General features: G+C 37.0%; 1 pseudogene; it reads left to right on the top strand.

Moving 5' to 3' along the window:
* The window catches only part of LOC132131371 (von Willebrand factor D and EGF domain-containing protein-like), a 69722-nt pseudogene extending 52000 nt beyond the window's left edge, over window positions 1-17722 (top strand).
* The last annotated feature ends 1418 nt before the right edge of the window (window positions 17723-19140 follow it).

Here is a 19140-nt window from a genome sequence, read left to right as displayed (position 1 = left end):
GTTTGAGGACAGGAGAAAGAGAGAGAGAGACTGTATGCAATTAGCAACACTGCTGAATAAAAAAAATTAATAAAAAAAGAAAATTTTGGGTCAGTTAGGCACTTCATACATACACACACATACAGGAGTCTGTAATAATATATATATGTTTTTTTTTAAAGAAAATATTTTAATATAAATGAAAATACTGAATTGTAATTTCATAAATGATAACATTTAATATATGTATTTTTTTTTTTATTTAAGTTTCACAATGTTGTATATGCATAGTAATAAATTCAATTAAAAATACTCTAATATTTATATATTTTATTTTGTATATTTTATGTGTAACTTTCTGAAATTTTAAATACATACACACACACACACTGTCAGGGACCAGGACAGTGAGGCAAGAGGACACAGGAGGTTTTTCAAAAACGTGGGTTTTTTTATTACCCAAAATATTGAAAAATTACATAAGGACCAAAACTGATAACTAGGCCTAAAAAGAGGTCAACACAAATAACCTGAATATAAGCTCAAATACATCAACTCACAACACAAGGCTTACTAAACAAAACACTGACCTCCCCAAAAGACACAGAAGAAAGCTTATATAACAGCTTGACAAAACCAAATAACATTGAAGGGGTAAACAAACCTAACACTTGGGAACTTGAGAGCTAACTAAGGACAAAATCCCCCTGGCACATGGTGAGACATGGTATGGCCTAATGAGCTGGCTCCCAGATATAGGTCTCCTCAGCTTTTAGCCACTCCTTTTGCCCAACCAGGAAGGGACCGCCCCAACAGGTCCAGGTAACTCAACACAAAGAAATATGGATTTAGTGCACTCCCTGTAAGTCAGAATCAAGGTAAAGCAAAATAAACCAAATCAAAACTGTATTGTGTTCCTTATTTAAATAACATAGTTTAGATGCCTGTAAATAATAAGGGCAACAAACTATGGAGGTGAACTAAAACCATAATCAAATGTTTAGAATTGAGGTGATGTTACCCTGTGTGGCCGTAGCCATCACACACACACACACACACACACACATATATATATAATTTTTTTTTTAATTTTCAGACTCTTGCCTGAAAGTTACGTGGTTATGAGATACATAGTTAACTTTGTTTTATTTTTCTTTGCGTTACCTTACACTTCTGTCCATGTTTCCATGGTTACAGGTGATGGTGCAGCCGTGTGGCGGCGAGTACCTGTGTGTGTGCTCGGCGGGTTTCCATGGCGACCTGTGCCAGGAAGAGCAGAACGAATGCGGCTCCAGCCCGTGTGGAGCAGGAGTGTGTGTGGATCTGATCAACGGATTCCAGTGCCAGTGTCCTGCTGGACTCACAGGTATTTACTTCAACCTACAATGCACAAATTAAGTCCCATTTTCTCTCCTTAACTTATTGAAAATGACCATTTCAGGAGATTCAGAACTGCAATTGATCTTTTTATGAACATGTTGGCCCAACTGGAACTATATCTCGCTTTCCTGCTGAATTAATATGTGAAAAATACATGTGATCATTCAGAAGTGTTCATAGCCTTGTGGTTTATGTTAAACTGAAGGTTTCTATATATATATATATATATACACTTGTTTATTTATTTATTATTATTTTTATATAAATATTTGATTATTAATTAATATACCATATTAATATCTTAAAGCACTGTATAAATAAAGGTGACTTGACTTGACTTATTTTACTAATTAATTAATTTAAATACTTTACGTTCTCTTCACATTTAAAAATAAATAAATAAATAGCCTCATAAATAAATAAAGCCTTAAAAAAATGATGTGTGTGTGTTATATATATATATATATATATATATAATTAGAATTATTTCTACTACATTTTATTTCATATTCATATCTTATCATTTACAGGGTTGTGGAGTATATATTTTAATAAATGTAATTCATTTAATTTGTACCTTCTCTTCACATCAAAAAAAGATCTTCATAAACAAGTAAAGCCTTAAAATTGGAGTATAGGTTTATATATGTTAATCCGTTAATATTGACACTAATATAAATCCACATGGAACAATTAAGAGTTATGACTAAGGTTTTATTTTTTTTCGCCCATATTTCATCCTTGGATAAAAGTTGTATTTATTTGTATGTGTGTGTGCATTTTTTTTCTTATTGATTACGAAGCAGGTCTTCTAAATAAGCACAAACTCTTGGCTCAGATTCATTCTTGATCCAGTCACAAAGAGAGTTTGTCCATTTCCACCAATAGCGATGCATGCGTGAGATAAACCAACACTGCTGATTGGATAAAAGTTTATGCTTTGCTGCGGTTCGTAACGCTTTGGGCCTTTGCAGATGGTTTGGACATTATTAAAGATCCCCTTCAAACACATTTCTAAGAGAAGCCACAAACAACAAACAAACAAAAAAGAAAGAAAGAAAGAAAGAAAGAAAAATGGACAAATGCCCAGCAGCTACTGATCCCACAATGGAAAGAGTATCTGAACGCTATTCTGCTGCTGGGAGTAATAAACAGGCCAAAACACAGAGATGAATCAGCCCAGAAGTGTTTTATCTTTGCTGAAAGCAGTGTTTGGTATGGCCACTTGATGTTTTAGCAGAGGAAAGAGTGAAGGAAATGATTACCTCCCGCTATAAACAATGTTTCACCACAGTTTTAGTGTTTTCCAGAGTATTTGAACTTCCGTCTCAAAGTTCTGCATCTGAGAAGTGTGTTTGGAGTTATTAGATAAAAATTAAAATAAATAAAAAATTAGTAGAGGTTTGAAGCTTAGTATTTTGCTCAAAATGCTATTGTTTTTCACAGACAGTGACAATAACCATAAACATACCTATATGCAGAATGAATCAAGATATTGGCCAACCATTTACTAGTCACGCTTTGAGGTTCGCTATTGATGCAAACTTGCTGCTATGATTCTGGTGGTAGCGTGTAATTGCTGTGCAGTCACTATTATAATTTAATGAAAATTAATTTTATTTTCAGTTACATTGTGTATGTTTGCTCCCGCCATTGACAATAGTTCTAAAGTAAAGCATTTTGTTCCTGAGTGAATCATTTTGTTTGAATGAATCATCTGAGTGAGTGATTCAAATACTTATAAGACTAGCTTGATTTGTTTCTAAAAGAGTCATTATTTTTAGTGAATTGTTTGAGTGAATGACTCAATTACTTTTGAAACTTTAACTTGATTTGTTTTTGAAAGAATCAGTGTATTGAACCAATTGTTTGAGGGAATGATTCATTGATAGGTCTGGTAACAGGTGCAAAATCCATTAATTTCTATAGAAATCCAAATGAATTTCTTGTCAGAGATAGGTCCCACTTGCAAATTTCACAGTGGGGTTAATTTCGCAAATGTGACTACACTATAAAACAGAGGTTTGTTTCATTTATTAAGAAATCTGTGTTTTGGACGAATAAATGATTGAATCACTCAAGTTACTTTCCGCCACCTACTGGCATGACAATGTAATGTGCAAAAGTGTTACTGAAAAACATTTATACACAAACACACATTTAATGATAGTAATAATAATATTAATAATAATAATGCTTTTCGGTTTTCTGTTCACAGGTGCCATGTGTCAGGACGATGTGAATGAGTGTAAGAGAGAGCGGTGTTTTCCTGGCGTCAGGTGTGTGAATGGTTTTGGCTTCTTCAGGTGCGGCACCTGCCCTTGGGGCCTAGAGGGAGACGGGATCTTCTGCAAAGGCAAGAAAACTATAGTTCCTCCCAAAGCTCATCTACTTATGAAAAAGAGACTTTCGCTATTAAGTTAAACAGTCCTAAACAAAATATGACCTCAGTTTTGTTGTACACACAAAAAAAGAAAACACTTTGTTTTATGTTCACCCGCAGGTGCCAAAGCAGCACAAACCTGCAGTTCTGCCCTGAGTTAACTTCAGGGAACACAAGGCTTTTCATTTCAAAGCATCAAAGTCGCAGCTTGAGTGCTTCTCTGTATGATATGCTCACAGATTTGCCAAACAGTAGTCAAAATAGTGTATTTCAATAAAATAATAGCTACATTATTTTGACTAGTGAAAAAAACAACAACAAAAAACCTTTTTTCAAATTTTTTTAACTTTCAAAATGTAATATAATATTTAGGATTTAGGATTTTAAAAAATACATTTATCAAGAAATAATGTGTAATATGTTTAAAAAAAAACATAAAACGTACAATTATTAAAACAGCTGTTAAAAATAAACAACACAGGCATTGAATGAATACACTTGTGATGAATTTTTTTTTTACTAAAATGTATTTTAATTTGAATTTTAATGTAATTTTATTTTAATGTATTATTTATTTATTTAAATGGTGTAATACAATTCTTGACAAAATTAATACACAAATGCTTGATTTAAAAAAAGGGAAAAAAAAGAGAAAAAAATGTTAGTTCAGGGTTTTTTAAATTAAAAAAAAAAGAAAAAAGTTTGAATACAAAATAGCAGATTTCTGAGACCTTGTGTGCATTTTAAGCTATCAAATTTGCATCAAATCAGACATCTATTGTCATTGAGCCTTTCACAAACCTAGGATCTTAAAGCTCAGTCAGTAGTTTTTTTTTTTGTGTTTGTCTCTGCACTGTTGCTCAAGGGGATTTGTTTTCCATCTCCCTCCATGTTCCTTGACAAAATGCTTTGCAAATGTCTTTTGACCGTAATCTGCAAGCGAAAATCCCTCGTCTAAGTAAGCTCTGTGTTCACGGTTTCCTCCATCAGAGGGACTGTGATTTGATGACTCCTTCATCCAGGCACGGGCCTCTATTACAAACACAATCTGTCTGACTGCAGCATACAGAAATACAACAGAGCAGAGAGAGCTGGATCCACCACCCCACTTTGATTATGACCAGCAGAACTGCATGAGGGAGAGCAATACAATCCAGATGGCATATGATAGTTATCCACCTTGTGCACATGCCAGACTCTGAGCTTGTCCAGAGATAATTGGTAAAACATCCCCTCTGTAGTTTTCGTGTTGAGATACAGAGACAGTGAGGAAGTCAGCTTCTCACGTCTCTGGTGTGCAGATTTTCTGATAAGCTTAGGAGACGACAGCCTCTGAAACAACTCTGAAACTGTTCCTTTCTAGAGGAATGGTTAGGCAGTTGTTGAATCAGGCCAAGTATGGTACAAGATGTTCACAGAACCCAAGGTGGAGGTCTTGAAAATAAGGTAAAAAAGAGCTAAAGATGCAATCTTTTCATTCCATAGTATTTCATTTCTTCAGCAGAAACCAAAGAGAAGGTTTAACCGCAAGCTTGTGATGATTCATCAGATGCAAGTAACAAATTTTTCAGTGTCATTTAGAAGGTCCAAAAGTATTTAACTGAGATAATAACAGAACACAACTCAATTGTCCTTTATTCGGCACTTGAGGCATCAGTAGCAAAAGCGGTCTAGTTGATTTTGAATCTTTTCTCTCTCTCTCTTTTCATCAGCACCAGCAAGACTGGTCACATCTCGTCCCATCACCTCTCACACCATCACCTCATCTGCGCCTCCCGCAGTGCGGCCCATCAGCAAAATGCCCGCCACCCTTTCTAAAACGACCTCCACTCACCTCCCGCTGGAGTCCAACGAAGCTTCAAGCAAGACCTCGGTCACCAAAGCCGCCACCAGCGCGAGTCAGAGAACTGGCAAGTAGTTGTTTCCATTGTTCTGTCTCTACATGTCCACAGATGGCCAGGAAACAAAGCCGTGAGGGTTTTGTTTGGAGCCAAATCGCCCACTGCTGGTGTCATGACATTGCAGAAAACGATTCTTTGTCTTTCCCTAACGCAGCGTGATGTCCCTTCATTCCCCCTAGAGTTATTTCCTGCACTGGGTTTTTGTGTGTGTGATGTTCCCAGGAAATGACTTACCTCCAGCTGCTAAGCACAAAGCAAGACAAGGCCTGCTTGTGTGCCTTTGTGCCCACACCTCTTACCCTCTCTCGTCTTGGTATAATGCCTGAAATTAGCGATTCTAATTAGCCATGCCAGGCATTCAGACGCTCTATGAAACCCAACAGAGCAGGGTTAGGTAAAGGACGCCTCTCACTTTCTGTTTGGAAGAGTAATAGTCAAGAGACACATAGTCACATCTGTTTGGTATCGCATGTATTGTCCCATAGGGAAAATTGAAATTACAAATCTCTGTAATATCTCTATACTGAGATACAAATAAAAGTTTCGGTTGAGTCTCAGATTTCTCATTTTTCACATTTTAGGAGAGACATTAAAATTAATCCTGGCATTTTTTTCTCAGGAGAAAACTAAAATCTAAGAAGCAGGAGATGAAAACAATTGATTTTGATCCCATCAACTCGATTGTCTAGGAGAACTAATAACTAGATATTAGATGTTTTTCTAGTAATCTTCTACACACTCAGAAAAAAAAAGTACAAAATTTGTCACTTGGGGCGGTACATTTTCAAAAGGCAAACCTTTGTACCTAAACAGTCCATATTGGTACCTTAAAGGTACATATTAGTACCGAAAAGGTACAAAAGTGTACCTTTTGAAAAGGTACTGCCGCAGTGACAGCTTTTGTATTTGTATTTTTCTGAGAGTGTATAGAGTTTTGGAAAAGATCTGATGTCCCAAAGTGTGCTCATATTTGCCAAGATACCAGACTCTCCAATCAATATTTGCTCGGACTGTTACAACAAACCCCTGGAGGACATCAGGATGGGGGATGTAAATTGGCTTTATGACTCTCCTCATCTTCCCTCTCTTCTCCCTTTTCACTCCCTCAGGTTATGTCCTTTGGGAATAAAATTGAAAGAAAGAAAGATGAGACATCAACCAGGGAGACTTGAGGGGGTCCCCGGGCAATTTTTGTACTCTAGTCTAACCAGCTTTGCAAAGACATGTTTGAAGGCTTTTTTTAAACACATCTTCTTTCAATATTTCCTTCAACGTTTTTTTTTTTTTTTTTCTTTGACATTTTTTTTGGAGAAATAAAAAGAGACAAATGAGACTTGCAAACCTTAAGACTTTAGGGTTACAGAATTAACATGGATAGCATACGTTTTGGATTATTTGGTCTATAACGATTTTCATTAGAAATATGTGTTCAAAATTAGAATTTTGAATTTATTACTGCAAATGACAGCACAGTTTGACAATGTCAAATTCTTAGACTCCAGTGCAGGCATACTTGAGATTACTAAAATTACCCCGAGGAAAAGCACAATATGCAGAAAGTGTCTTAATTGGATTCTTACTGAATCCCAATTTCAGTCTAAAGAAAAACACGGAGATATTCAAGAGATCTCTTTTGGTATTGATCTTTTCTATGGAAAGATGTTGATTTTATCATAATTGGATGTTTCAGCATCATGCTTCTCTTCGTGCAAAGAACATTTTCATTTCTGACTAAGAGGGTCACCGTATATGGGGTTTTAAAGGTTATAACCAATGTAGAAATATATATTAATAGGATCCCAAAAGAGTCTCCTAGATTTGAGTTACTGTGTGCTATAAACCCCAATGTTAAATTAATTATTGTCATTCTCAGGTACCCTAGTTGTCTTTTTTTGTAAATGCTAATTGTAAATTAAATTAGACCGTGTCCCCGACGCCGTTTTTCCTCAGGCTACACTCGAAGCAATTCAAAGAATACGTCTTCTTGTATTTTGTGGAACTCTCGTTTGCACTTACCTTTTTTGTCTCTATTGTAATTAATGCAGGAAAGGAAACAAAAGGATTGGGATGGAGGACGGGGGAATTTGTAAAGTCCACAGAGATTTGCTATCTCATAAGTAATCTTTTCTAAAAGGTAGATAAGTCCAGAGTTTGAGGAACAGGGAGAAATAGCCCGCTCTGGAAAGCCACTATCATCCTTGGGAGCACCTCAGCTCTTGCTAATACAGTCTTGCCGGTTTGCAAATTGCCTGCCATCACACTTATAGAGCAAGATGAGATGGCAAGCAGAGGGGATGCAAGCTGTCATCCACCTCGGCCGATAAATCCTGTCGTTGTCTAAGGGTTTTGAGCTGACCTTGTGGAAATGGGACAAAAAACCCGGGCAATAACCCTTGATATGTGTAATCATAGGGCCGATAAATCTATTTTTAATGGAAGACAGCTGCTAACTCTTTTATCTTTCTCTGCTCCACTGGCAGAGGGCAGGCTTCTTGTCTTATTTGACACGACACGTGACGCTCGACAGAAAAGGTGCATGCGTCTGGGTGATTGTGAGCAAGATGAGGTCATACTTATTTAATAAAATATGGTGATGTGACCCCATATACTGCCACAAAAATAATTCCCTGCATGCTCCAGAAGTGTTTCAGATGGATCCTGTAGCATAGATGTGGTGGAGTAAAATGACACCAGTTTGTTTAGTGGTGTATAAAACAATGGGGTAATTTTTAGTCGCAGGAAATGAGGTAAAAATTTCAGGGTATTGCTTCACACCTTCTGACATCAGCTCATCTTCCCTAGTGTATGAGTGAGACCTCAATTTCCCTTCATAGCTAATCCTTCACCAGTCTGTTGCGGTTGGGCAACTGTTGTAGGCTGTGGAGGCCACGTGAGAGTGTGAGATTGTTGGTAGGAGTTGAAGGTGAAAAAACGGAAGGACATCTTCTGACCCTAAATTCACATCAATTTCCTATTAACATGCTAATGAGTAAACACTTACAAAAATTACATCTGTATATTAATGGTAAATCTAAAAAGCAGTGTTTTTTTGCGGTGCAGGTTTTCTCAACAGACTAAATTTGACATCCAAGTGTGCAAGTATGCCGTGTTTTCCAGGTGTTCAGTGCATTGACCTCCGGCCGCCCCCTACACTGGCTACGTCTGTGGACGATGTCCACCAGGTCACCAGGGAAATGGACGCACCTGCACAAAACAATCAAAGCACAGCAGTAAGTACTTTTTGAACTTAACATTGCAATCAGTCTTCCGAAGCTTAAATATATATATATTTTTTTTTTGTTTAATAATTGAGTTGAATTGAAAACTTGCATGCGCACACACACATCCTTTCATCAACACAGACCTAAACAATAAAACTTTTTCAAAGTTGTTGCATTATCATGAACTTCATGAACACTTTTTGTTTCTCATCAATCTTTTCTTAATTCACCTTGTTTCATCTCCTGAAAGCATACTGTAGCGCTCCAATAATTAGAGAAAAACATAACGAACAGGAAACAAGCCTGTCGTAATCCTCAGAATGTGACAGGTGCATTGATACGGTTGATAAGTGTGATCTGGAAGTGTCTAATGCTCAGTCATGCACAGTCTGCGGCACGGTGGTTGCTGACCCAAAATGTGTTTTTGGCTGATGAGTATAGGGAACGGAAAAAGACAGTAAGGAATTAGGGAAAGAATGTGTAAACTCATTTAGTTAGGAGATGAGGAGGGGGGAAACAGTGAGGAAGATTTAACAGAAAACTGGGTTTTAACAAGAGTAGCAGGATTTTATTATATTTTTTGGGTGGGGGCTTTGATTCTCCTTTTATATAAAAAAAGTAAAACTACCAGACTGCATCTTATCCCTTCTTATCCCCAAAGTACAGTATGTTACATTTCACTCAATGGAAATGTTGTTAGACTTCTTAATCTGTTCTTTTGCTTAAAAAAATCCCTCAAATACATTTTCCTAAATTGCAGTATCACAGCAAGACCGTAAAAGCCTTCAGAGTGGGGTAATGACTTTTAATGCATTTTCCCCTGTGAATGGACCACTGCTGGAATCATTCCTAATAGTGCCGTTATCAGGAGTGAATCCATGAGCAGCCACAGTGGGAACTTAAAAAGAAACAGCTTCATTTTGCAAGCTAATTCCCTTATTGTTGCCACATGCATCCCAGATTCTTACACACTCAGAAACAACTGTGTGTCTCTGTTATTGTTATTGCATTTTGTTGTATTATGTCTTTTTTCCTCGCTTGTGGATGGGGGACGAAATAAATCTTGTAGAGCAGCCACAGAGACTATCTGTTGTTTATAAGTAAATATACCACCATGATGTTTTAAGCTAGTACTGAGCGCCATTGCATTATAACTGCAGTTATGGTAGTCTCATTGTGTAAAATTGTGTAAAAAGGTCTTTTCAAGATATCCAGAGGATATAGATGAATCATAACTGCAGAATACGCTATCAATCCCTTTTTTATTTTGGTGCCAATGTCGTGCAGAGTTAAGCTCCAACCCCAATTAAACACACCTGAACCAGCTAATCTTACTAGGAATGCTAGAAACTTCCAGGCAGGTGTGCTGCTGAGGCAAGTTGGAGCTGAACTCTGCAGGACTGTGGCCCTCCAGGACCGAGTTCGGACACCTCTGCCTTAATGTAATGAGCCTTACCATGTCCTGTTGTGGCTGACAAGTAAACATTTTAAGTTGGATTTAAAGTATTTACTGTTCATAAGCTTGACAAGTTGCTTTTCATCTTGCATAATAAGCTTGTCCTCTCATCCAGCACCGCGTTACTCTCCACCAATGACCCAAGCCAAGAACAACCTACCTCATGTCTCCCACGACTTTCCCCATCTGCACCGCCCCGTCCTTCCATTCAGGCACCCTCAGAGACACCCATCCTCACCAGCAAGGGACCCACACCATCAGGCCCCCACTCACATCCCACTCCCGCCAACCTTTCCATCTGTCACAGGGAAATCGAGCAGAGATCGACTCTTCTCTCGCTCTCACGATCAACTGAACATTCTTCCGAATCCAGAGGAGCGAGATGCTTCATTTAAAGTCTCGGCAGGTGGATTTGCAGAAGTCAAGCCTGGAAAAGTAATTTTACCTCACACTTCAAGGCACTGAAGAAGTCTCCACAGCAATCCAGTCTGGTCACAATTACCCGACCTCGACCTTGGACACCTCCAGACACCCCAAAACCCCTGACAGCAGCCCTAACTTCCCTTTCCTTCTCCTTTATGGAGTCTGAGTTCTCCGCTGATGGAGGTCTTGGAGCCAGAATCCGAGACCCCTACGAGACCAAAACACTGCCTCAAGAGAGCTTCACCTACCTTGGTGAACAAAGCCAAACCCAATTTCTTGACAACCAACTCTTCAGAACGGTAGAGACCAAGGCAAAAGAAAAAAGGTGGTTCTGTTAGAGGAGAGAAGTTTCTCCTGTGCAGATGTTTCTTGCTTCCTAGGAGTCCACTGTAAGCTTACAGGGGATGGGCAACCCAGATGTGGACGGTGTCCTTTGGGGTACACTGGAGATGGTCGAATGTGCAGAGGTAATTTTAGATGTATAGATGACTTTTCTTTATTACCTGAAATAGTTGATACCACAATATTATTCAGTGATTATTTGTTCCTCAAAAGTGTCATTGTATCAAACTGGTACATTCCTGATTAAGCATCCAGGTTAAATGGTGGACCCAGACTCGAAGAAATGGTGCAAAGCTAGTTGGTACAATTATAACTACCAATTTTTTTATAGTAATCGCCAATTTAATGTGCAATAGGTCATTGAGCAAATTGTGGGCATGCCTTCTGAGTTCTAGACTACAGAGAAGTGTGCAGCATGTGGAGTTTAAGACTGCCAACTGACAGTAACTGGTGTAAACAATAAACTCAATCCCCAAGCATGCTCTAGGCATAAGGAATAAATGCATTCCTTGAGCTCCATCCCATGGGTTCGTCAACATGACAGCAACCTGAGCAGTGGGTGGAAGAATTACTAGAAACATGTTTGCTATCGTAATCCCATGAAATTGAATTACTATGTTGAAATTCGCTCAGGACAATGATTATTTATGCATTCAAGAATTATTTTCAGGCAGTGTTTTCAAGGTATGAATATTGTGTTAACATGCACAAAACCATCACAGGTGTCTTGTGTTGAACTCTACAAAGCATATGGTAGTGGATCCATCTTTTTATTAAACAGGAAGTATATGTGGTGAATGTTACCCAACTATTCAAATCAGTCTTGTGTTTTTCAGAATGCTTGAAGGAAGAACTTAGGGTGAATTTTAAAAAGCAAGCATGGTAATGATCTAAAAAAAATAACACTTGCGTCATCTGCACTTTAGCAATAACTTGCTTTAATTTAAATTGAAAGGTACATGTTTAAAATGGATACAGTACATACAGAATCTATATATGTTTTTGCTTCCTGTGCTTCAGGCCGCAGATGGAGGCAAGTATGTGTTTGCCTTTTGATGGAGTGAATCTGACCATGTGTTATTTGTGTATGCATGTCATTTGTGCCTTCATGCTGTGTGCAGACATGCCTGTGGTAGAAACATGGAGTGTACGGCCCCCAACACGTGTCGTTGAAAGAAGGGATACAGTGGTCCAAATTGTGAAACAGGTCACAAACAAGCACACACCAATGTTTATAAATGTTGTAAACATGGTAATAGGTACAATCACACTAACAAGCTCATTTTGGAATAACGTAATTGTTGAATGACGACATTTTGGATTCTCACAGCTATCTGCAGTCCAGCCTGTCTGAACGGAGGCAAATGTGTGGCGCCAGATGTATGCGACTGCATGTCAGGTTACCATGGAGAGAACTGTGAAAGCGTTAAGAGTGCTGAAATGTCATTGCCGTTCAGCACTGGTGTAAATAATGTGTAAAAAGTACTTCTTTTTTTTTTCGCAGTATGTAGGCGTTTTTGAGTTAATAGCCCTAAGATATGTGCTTGACAAGTGCTGTTTCTGGTCCTTTCTTTTAAAATGGTCAATAGCCTTTTGTTTGTCACAGCCTTGAATTTGTGAATTGTAATTTTCTCTTAAAAAAATGTCAGTAACCTTTTGTTTACATCACAGCTTTTTGTTAATGAACCATACTATGCTACCTTTATTACAAGTTGGAGTCTGGTGGTATTTATACATTTAATAGGAGTCAACATTGTTCTAGAGAGAGTTTCATTTGAAAAAAAGTTTGCATGCACATTTTATGTTTAGGAAAATGGCTGTCCATTTTATACCCGTGTAGGTTAATTTGTGAACTTGTATCATATAGCATACAGATGGCCTCAAATATTGTTTTTGGTACTCTTTTGCAAATTTGTGACATTTTAACTTTCCATAAAAAGGCAAGAGCCAAATAATCTGTACATGCTTGCTGAGTTATGCATTAGTGGTTTGCTTTGTGTGATATATGAATGTATTTTGTGTGCATTTGGTCGTATGAATATTACCGCAGCTCTCTGCAGTTTGCCTTGCCTGCACAGAGGCATCTGTGTGGGTCGAGACACCTGCTCATGTCCCTATGGCTTCGTAGGGTTCAGATGTGAAACCAGTGAGTCCTGATAAATCATGTTAGCTTGGATTTCATGTGCATGTTAAGCATGAGCTCTTGCACCCCTAGTGGTCAAATATTGTATTGCATGTGTTTTGGTTTCATTTACACAGTGTAAACGTATGTAAACGTCACTGTCAAAACGGTGGGAAGTGTGCCTCACCGGATGAGTGCGAATGTCTGGCAGGGTGGACGGGACCATCGTGTGAGACAGGTGAGAGTGTGTGTGGTTGGCTCCCACTGGGACCAATCTCTTCTCACTAAATCCATTATATGTGTGTGTGTGCTGCTTCCTGGTGGCATTTAGCTGATGTAGGCTAGAACCTCTATCTGTTCATTTTTCATTCCATTCTGGTGGCTTAGAGAAAACACCAGCTATTATTTCAGCCTGATGATAACTACTTCTCATCCACCTGTGTGGATCAATTACTATCAATTGAGCGGAGAGCCTCGCAGTAACAAATGTAGTTTTTATTCACATAAACAATATTTGACAAAAAAACTATATATGTCAACTCTGATCCTCCTAACAAAGCAGTAAGGTGATGCAATAAGATGTTGTAATAGGTAAGGGATGTTTTCATGAATAGAGAGAGAGAGAGAGAATTAACTTGTATTTTTGCACTCCAAAAACATTTTAAATATATATATATATATATATATATATATGTTTAACCTTAAATTTGATGTTTTTCAATTGCATAAAAATTTTCCATCTTTTTGGATTACATAGTTTTAACATAAACAAATTAATAAACTTAATGTGATTGGTATGTGTCAGACATACATGAATGAAACAGGTAAGATTTATGTAATCGCAGTGTAATTTTCTACACTGTAAAGTGTTAACACTGTAAATTCAACACTACGTAAGGTGTACTTTTTATACTAGATAAATTGGAACCATATATCAAATTTAGTAGTGTTAAAATTAACACTTTAAGTGTTTTAAGTGTGTTTTTTACTGTGTAGCACTGAAGCAGTGTTGAAACCTAGGACATATTTATGAGATGATTGACAATTAATGATGAACACCTGTTATTAAAGTTTAGGTTTTCATCTGTTATTTCTATTTTATATCATTTCCATCTCACTAAGCAAATAAAATACAAAAAGTAATAGTTTTATTTAACAACACTGATATATATATATATATATAAAAGGTTATATTTGTTTAATATTACATCAAACGTCTAGGCCAGAACTTGCAGCTATATAAAACATCATTGTATCACAGCATGTACCATTTAGTTTATGAATTTCAAAAGAGCTTGATAGTGAACAATAACTTAAGTCTCTCCTAAAGAGTAAATCATTACTTTTTAACAGCTGAGCTGTGATTTTGACCCCAAAACAACTACTTGCATTTTATTCACCTAATATTTAATATGTGTATCTGACTCCAGCTCTGTGTGACCCTGTGTTTCTCAACGGCGGAACCTGCGTTCGCTTGAACACGTGCACCTGCCAGCCTGGTTTCTACGGGACTCGGTGTCAAAACGGTATTACTGCATTTCTTTTTGAATCAATTTTCCTGATGCATGGCCTTGTTCTGTCGAGAGCTTACTGGATATCAATTTCTTAAGAGCGTGGGGTGAAGCATTACTACTGCACTTTAAAACGATAAAATGGACCAGCCCTAAAAACCATTTAGATTCTATTGAAGTCTTGCGCTTATGTCGTAGCCCCAGATTTAGGGCGCTTGATGTGTACATATCGATTCCTCTGCAGCAGCTTCATGTGGTGAGGAATGATTCACTTAATGGATTGAAACAGCTGCTTGGTAAAGATGTTTTTGATGATGGGGAATGACTCTAATGTCTGGGTTGCTTCAGGTTTTGTGAAATGTAGGAGCTTTTAGAGTGTGTTTTCCCAGTCATGTCAGATTCACTGTTGGTTATTTCACCTTAGGGCTGTTTGATGTGTCCGTCATCAGTTCAGAGAACACTGGTGTGGTTATCATTCATCAAATGCTGGTCATTTTTCGTACTTCTCTTTCTTTCAGCCGTGTGCAGTCCACCCTGCAAGAACGGAGGTCACTGCATACGAAACAACATCTGCTCATGTGTGGAGGGATATTCTGGGCCGCACTGTGAGAAAAGTAAGTGTTGTCTTTCTGACATGTTTCTGGAGGACTTCTATCTGACCTGAGCTTGATAGGAACAGGTTTTGGTAAAGCTCCAATCATAAACTTATAGTATTGTATCTCTATGCCCCCTTTATAACACATGACATGATGGGATTTAATTCACAGCACACGGAAGGAAAGCATAGAGATGTTTTGTTGATCGAAATAACAGAGAATGGTGCTCTGGGAGCCAGGATCAGACGTTAGCTGAGAAGTTAGATATGGCCTGTCTGATCGAGGAGGACGAAAGATGTATCTGAGCAAAGATTATTTGCATTATGTCAGTGTGAGAATTATGAGACATATGGAATCAGGACTAGATGAACTCATTTAGATGGCAAGTCTCGTTATATGTATATTCCAATTAAAATAACATTTGAGAATGTAAATTTTTTTTATGTTTAGGTTTTTCCGAACACACTTCACACCAGAGAGTAAACGGCTTACTGATTTTTGCTTTTAAATACAGTGGTAATGAACAAACGCTTATGCTAATGCTAATAATAATGTAATATTAAATATTCAATAATACAAAATACAATTTTAAGTAGATACAATTCATAATGTGTGAAGAATAAAACATTATTAGAAACAATATTTTTTTAGCAATATCAATCATGTAATTTATTATATAATGAAAAACGTATAATATAATTAATCGTATAATATAATTTTAAAATTATAATTTGAATAAAATATTGAATAAAATGCAAATTTTATTATTATTAATAATAATAATGTAATTGTTTATTATTGAAATAAAATTTTCAATAAAAAAATCTTAACTTATGAATAAAACATTTATTCAGTATTCAGAAAAAAAAATATTTGATTAAATTAATGAAAATAATTAAAATAACGAATGATAAATAATGAAAAATGCAATTTTAAATGTGAAAAGTAACTATTTAAATTATAACTATTAAAAAAATATTATTTATAATAATAGTACTAATCATAAAAAAAAAAAAATCTTTAAGTTAATTATTATTATTAAGTATTATTAAATATTTTATTTTTTGAATGATCAGTTCCTATTGTCAAAGTTGTGATAAGTATTTCAGGTGCATCTTGACCAACCAGACTCTAAAATCCATAAAAGTTGCTTTATCTGTCTACAAAAAAGAAGGTTATTTTACCCTATTGGTCCGAGTTAATCCACCTTTACCTTTCCATTTCTCTACAGGTGTGTATGAATGGAGGACGATGTGTGGGACCAGATGTGTGTGACTGTGCGTCAGGCTGGAGGGGAAAGAGATGTGATAAACGTGAGTACCAAACCTCATCCTGACAGAGACCTCGAAGTGATCTCCTGACCTCATGTTAGCATCCTGAGAGAAGTGTCTTTAAACATAAATCTCACAATTCTTATGTAATTATTAATAGAAACTACAACAATTCTACTTATATAATACAACAATCACACTTTTGCTAATGTGTTCCCGTAGTTTGAGCCTTGTTTGTCTGTTTGATGTAGATTCTCTCTCTGTTTCTGTTCCTCCAGCTGTGTGTCTGCAGAAGTGTTTAAATGGAGGTGAATGTGTGGGACCGAACACCTGCCGCTGCCGTCCCGGCTGGAAGGGAACTCTCTGCCAAATCCGTAAGTGGTCGTAGTAACAGAAATGCAATCCTTTCACCACAGTCACTGTGGTGAGCCTCCAAAGACACGCGCTTCACTCGCTCTCGTTCTCAGTAAGAGAATCTAAACTGCATCTCCTCGGTTCCTGCGCTATGCAGTGGTTGGCGATACGTTTGGTGATTAACAGCACAGATTGTCTGTGTTTGGCAGTGCAGCAGGAATTCACGTTTACTGCTGAAAGAAAACATAAAATGCTGATGTTCACACGAGGGGAGTGGATCGGGGTCAGTTTAAAATGCCTTCGCCTTGAGCTTGACCCGTGTAGGAATGGTTCACTCAAAATTAAACTTTAGATCTACTGGTGATATATTCATTGAGATTTGAGAGCTACGATGGATTTTTAAACTTGACTTGGATTTTGGATTTATATATATATATATATTAGTTTTGATGAATTTAGAATTTGATGACATTTAGTTTTGATGAATTGTTTACAATTTGGTCTTGAACATGGAAAATGAACATAACGTTTTTCTCAGTATCAATTGTTTCAATTTCTGCCATTACATTTGCACATTCCTTTGCATATCATGTTTTATATGTGTAATGTTCTAAATCTGTATCTAAAATATAACCTGACAAACTGTTAATAATGACATGATTTCTCACAGCAATCTGTGAACGGAGGTGTTTGTACGGCAGCCGATGTGTCCGACCCAATGTGTGCACTTGCAGAAGTGGCTATGTGGGAACTCTTTGCTCTAAGAAGGTAAAAATGTATTAATTATAATCAATAAAAAATGTTTTTTAATTAGAAATAATATATTAAATTAATTAAAAATTAAATTTATGCATTTAGCAGACGCTTTTATCCAAAGCAACTTACAGTGCATTCAGGCTATCATTTTTATCTATCATGTGTTCCCGGGGATTCGAACCCCCAACCTTGCCCCAACCCAGTGCTCTACCAATTGAGCTACAGGAACACTATGTGTGTGTGTGTGTGTATATATATATATATATATATATATATATATATATATATTAGTATTGATCTTTATTTATTTTTTATTTTTTTACAGCTTCCTGTCCAGACAAGATGAGGAAATGTCATCAGGTGTCATTGCTGCACTGAGGACACTGGGCCCATATTTTAAGCTGACAGGGTTACACTATCTGTAAATATCATATCTGAAGATATTAATTTATATAAGGTATAATATACTATTGTTTTTTTTTGTCACGTTTTTCAAACGTTACGAAATTTGTGAAAATGATTCCGAACAAAATAAGTGCCAGATTTTATTTGTAATTCACTTTAGTTTAGAGTCAAGTTTGACAGAAAAATAATCTCTCTTGGGTATTCAAGCCAAGGCACAGACAATTTAGCATCCTTTGCCATTCTTCCTCCAACGATGTGGCCTGAAACTCGGCTGCACTCTTTTTCTCTGAGGACGTCCCCTTTAATGTGACTGGAATGTAAAAAAAAAAACCCCATAAACATGCTGTTTGTGTCACGCCTGGCGGAGCGTGCAGTGGCTACAGTTTTACCGCAGATCGCTTGGTAAATATAAACAGACATCTCGGTGACAACACAAACAAGCATCTGAACTAATTAACTGCCATTGATGAGTCCACCACAGATAGTTCCTCTCATGCATAGCTAATAATCCAGCTGTTCGCAGACGATTACCTGAGGTGTGCAAAAATAAAGAGAAAAGGACGGTTAACATTTAACAGCTCGCAGAGGACAATAAACTGTTCGTCACTAGCTTGAAAGGAGGCCGATTAGTGTTGAATTTATTGATTATGAATAATTGTGAAATACACACACACTGTTCAAAAGTTTGAAGGGGTTTTTTTTCGGGGTTTTTTTTTCAGATGTTTATTCAGCAGGGACTCATTCAGATAAAATAAATCCTAAAGAAAAAAGTGTTACTGTGTCCACAAAAATAAATAAACAGCACAACTGTTTGCTGCTCCGGGTGTGTGTTCACACTGTGTTTTCACTACTGTGTGTGTACTTGGATGAGTTAATTGCAGAACTCAGATTCAGAGTATGGATCATCATACTTAGCCACACTTCACTTTACTTTATTCCCTTCACTTTATTCACTTCACTTCACAAAATAACTGGAAGGCAATGAAGTGTCGCACATTCACCATACAAAGTGGCCACGCCCATGGCTTACGTAAAAAAAA

The sequence above is a fragment of the Carassius carassius genome, chromosome 48 (genome assembly GCF_963082965.1).
Source record: "Carassius carassius chromosome 48, fCarCar2.1, whole genome shotgun sequence".
Taxonomy (NCBI): Eukaryota; Metazoa; Chordata; class Actinopteri; order Cypriniformes; family Cyprinidae; genus Carassius; species Carassius carassius.
This window is presented reverse-complemented; position numbering and strand designations above follow the sequence as displayed.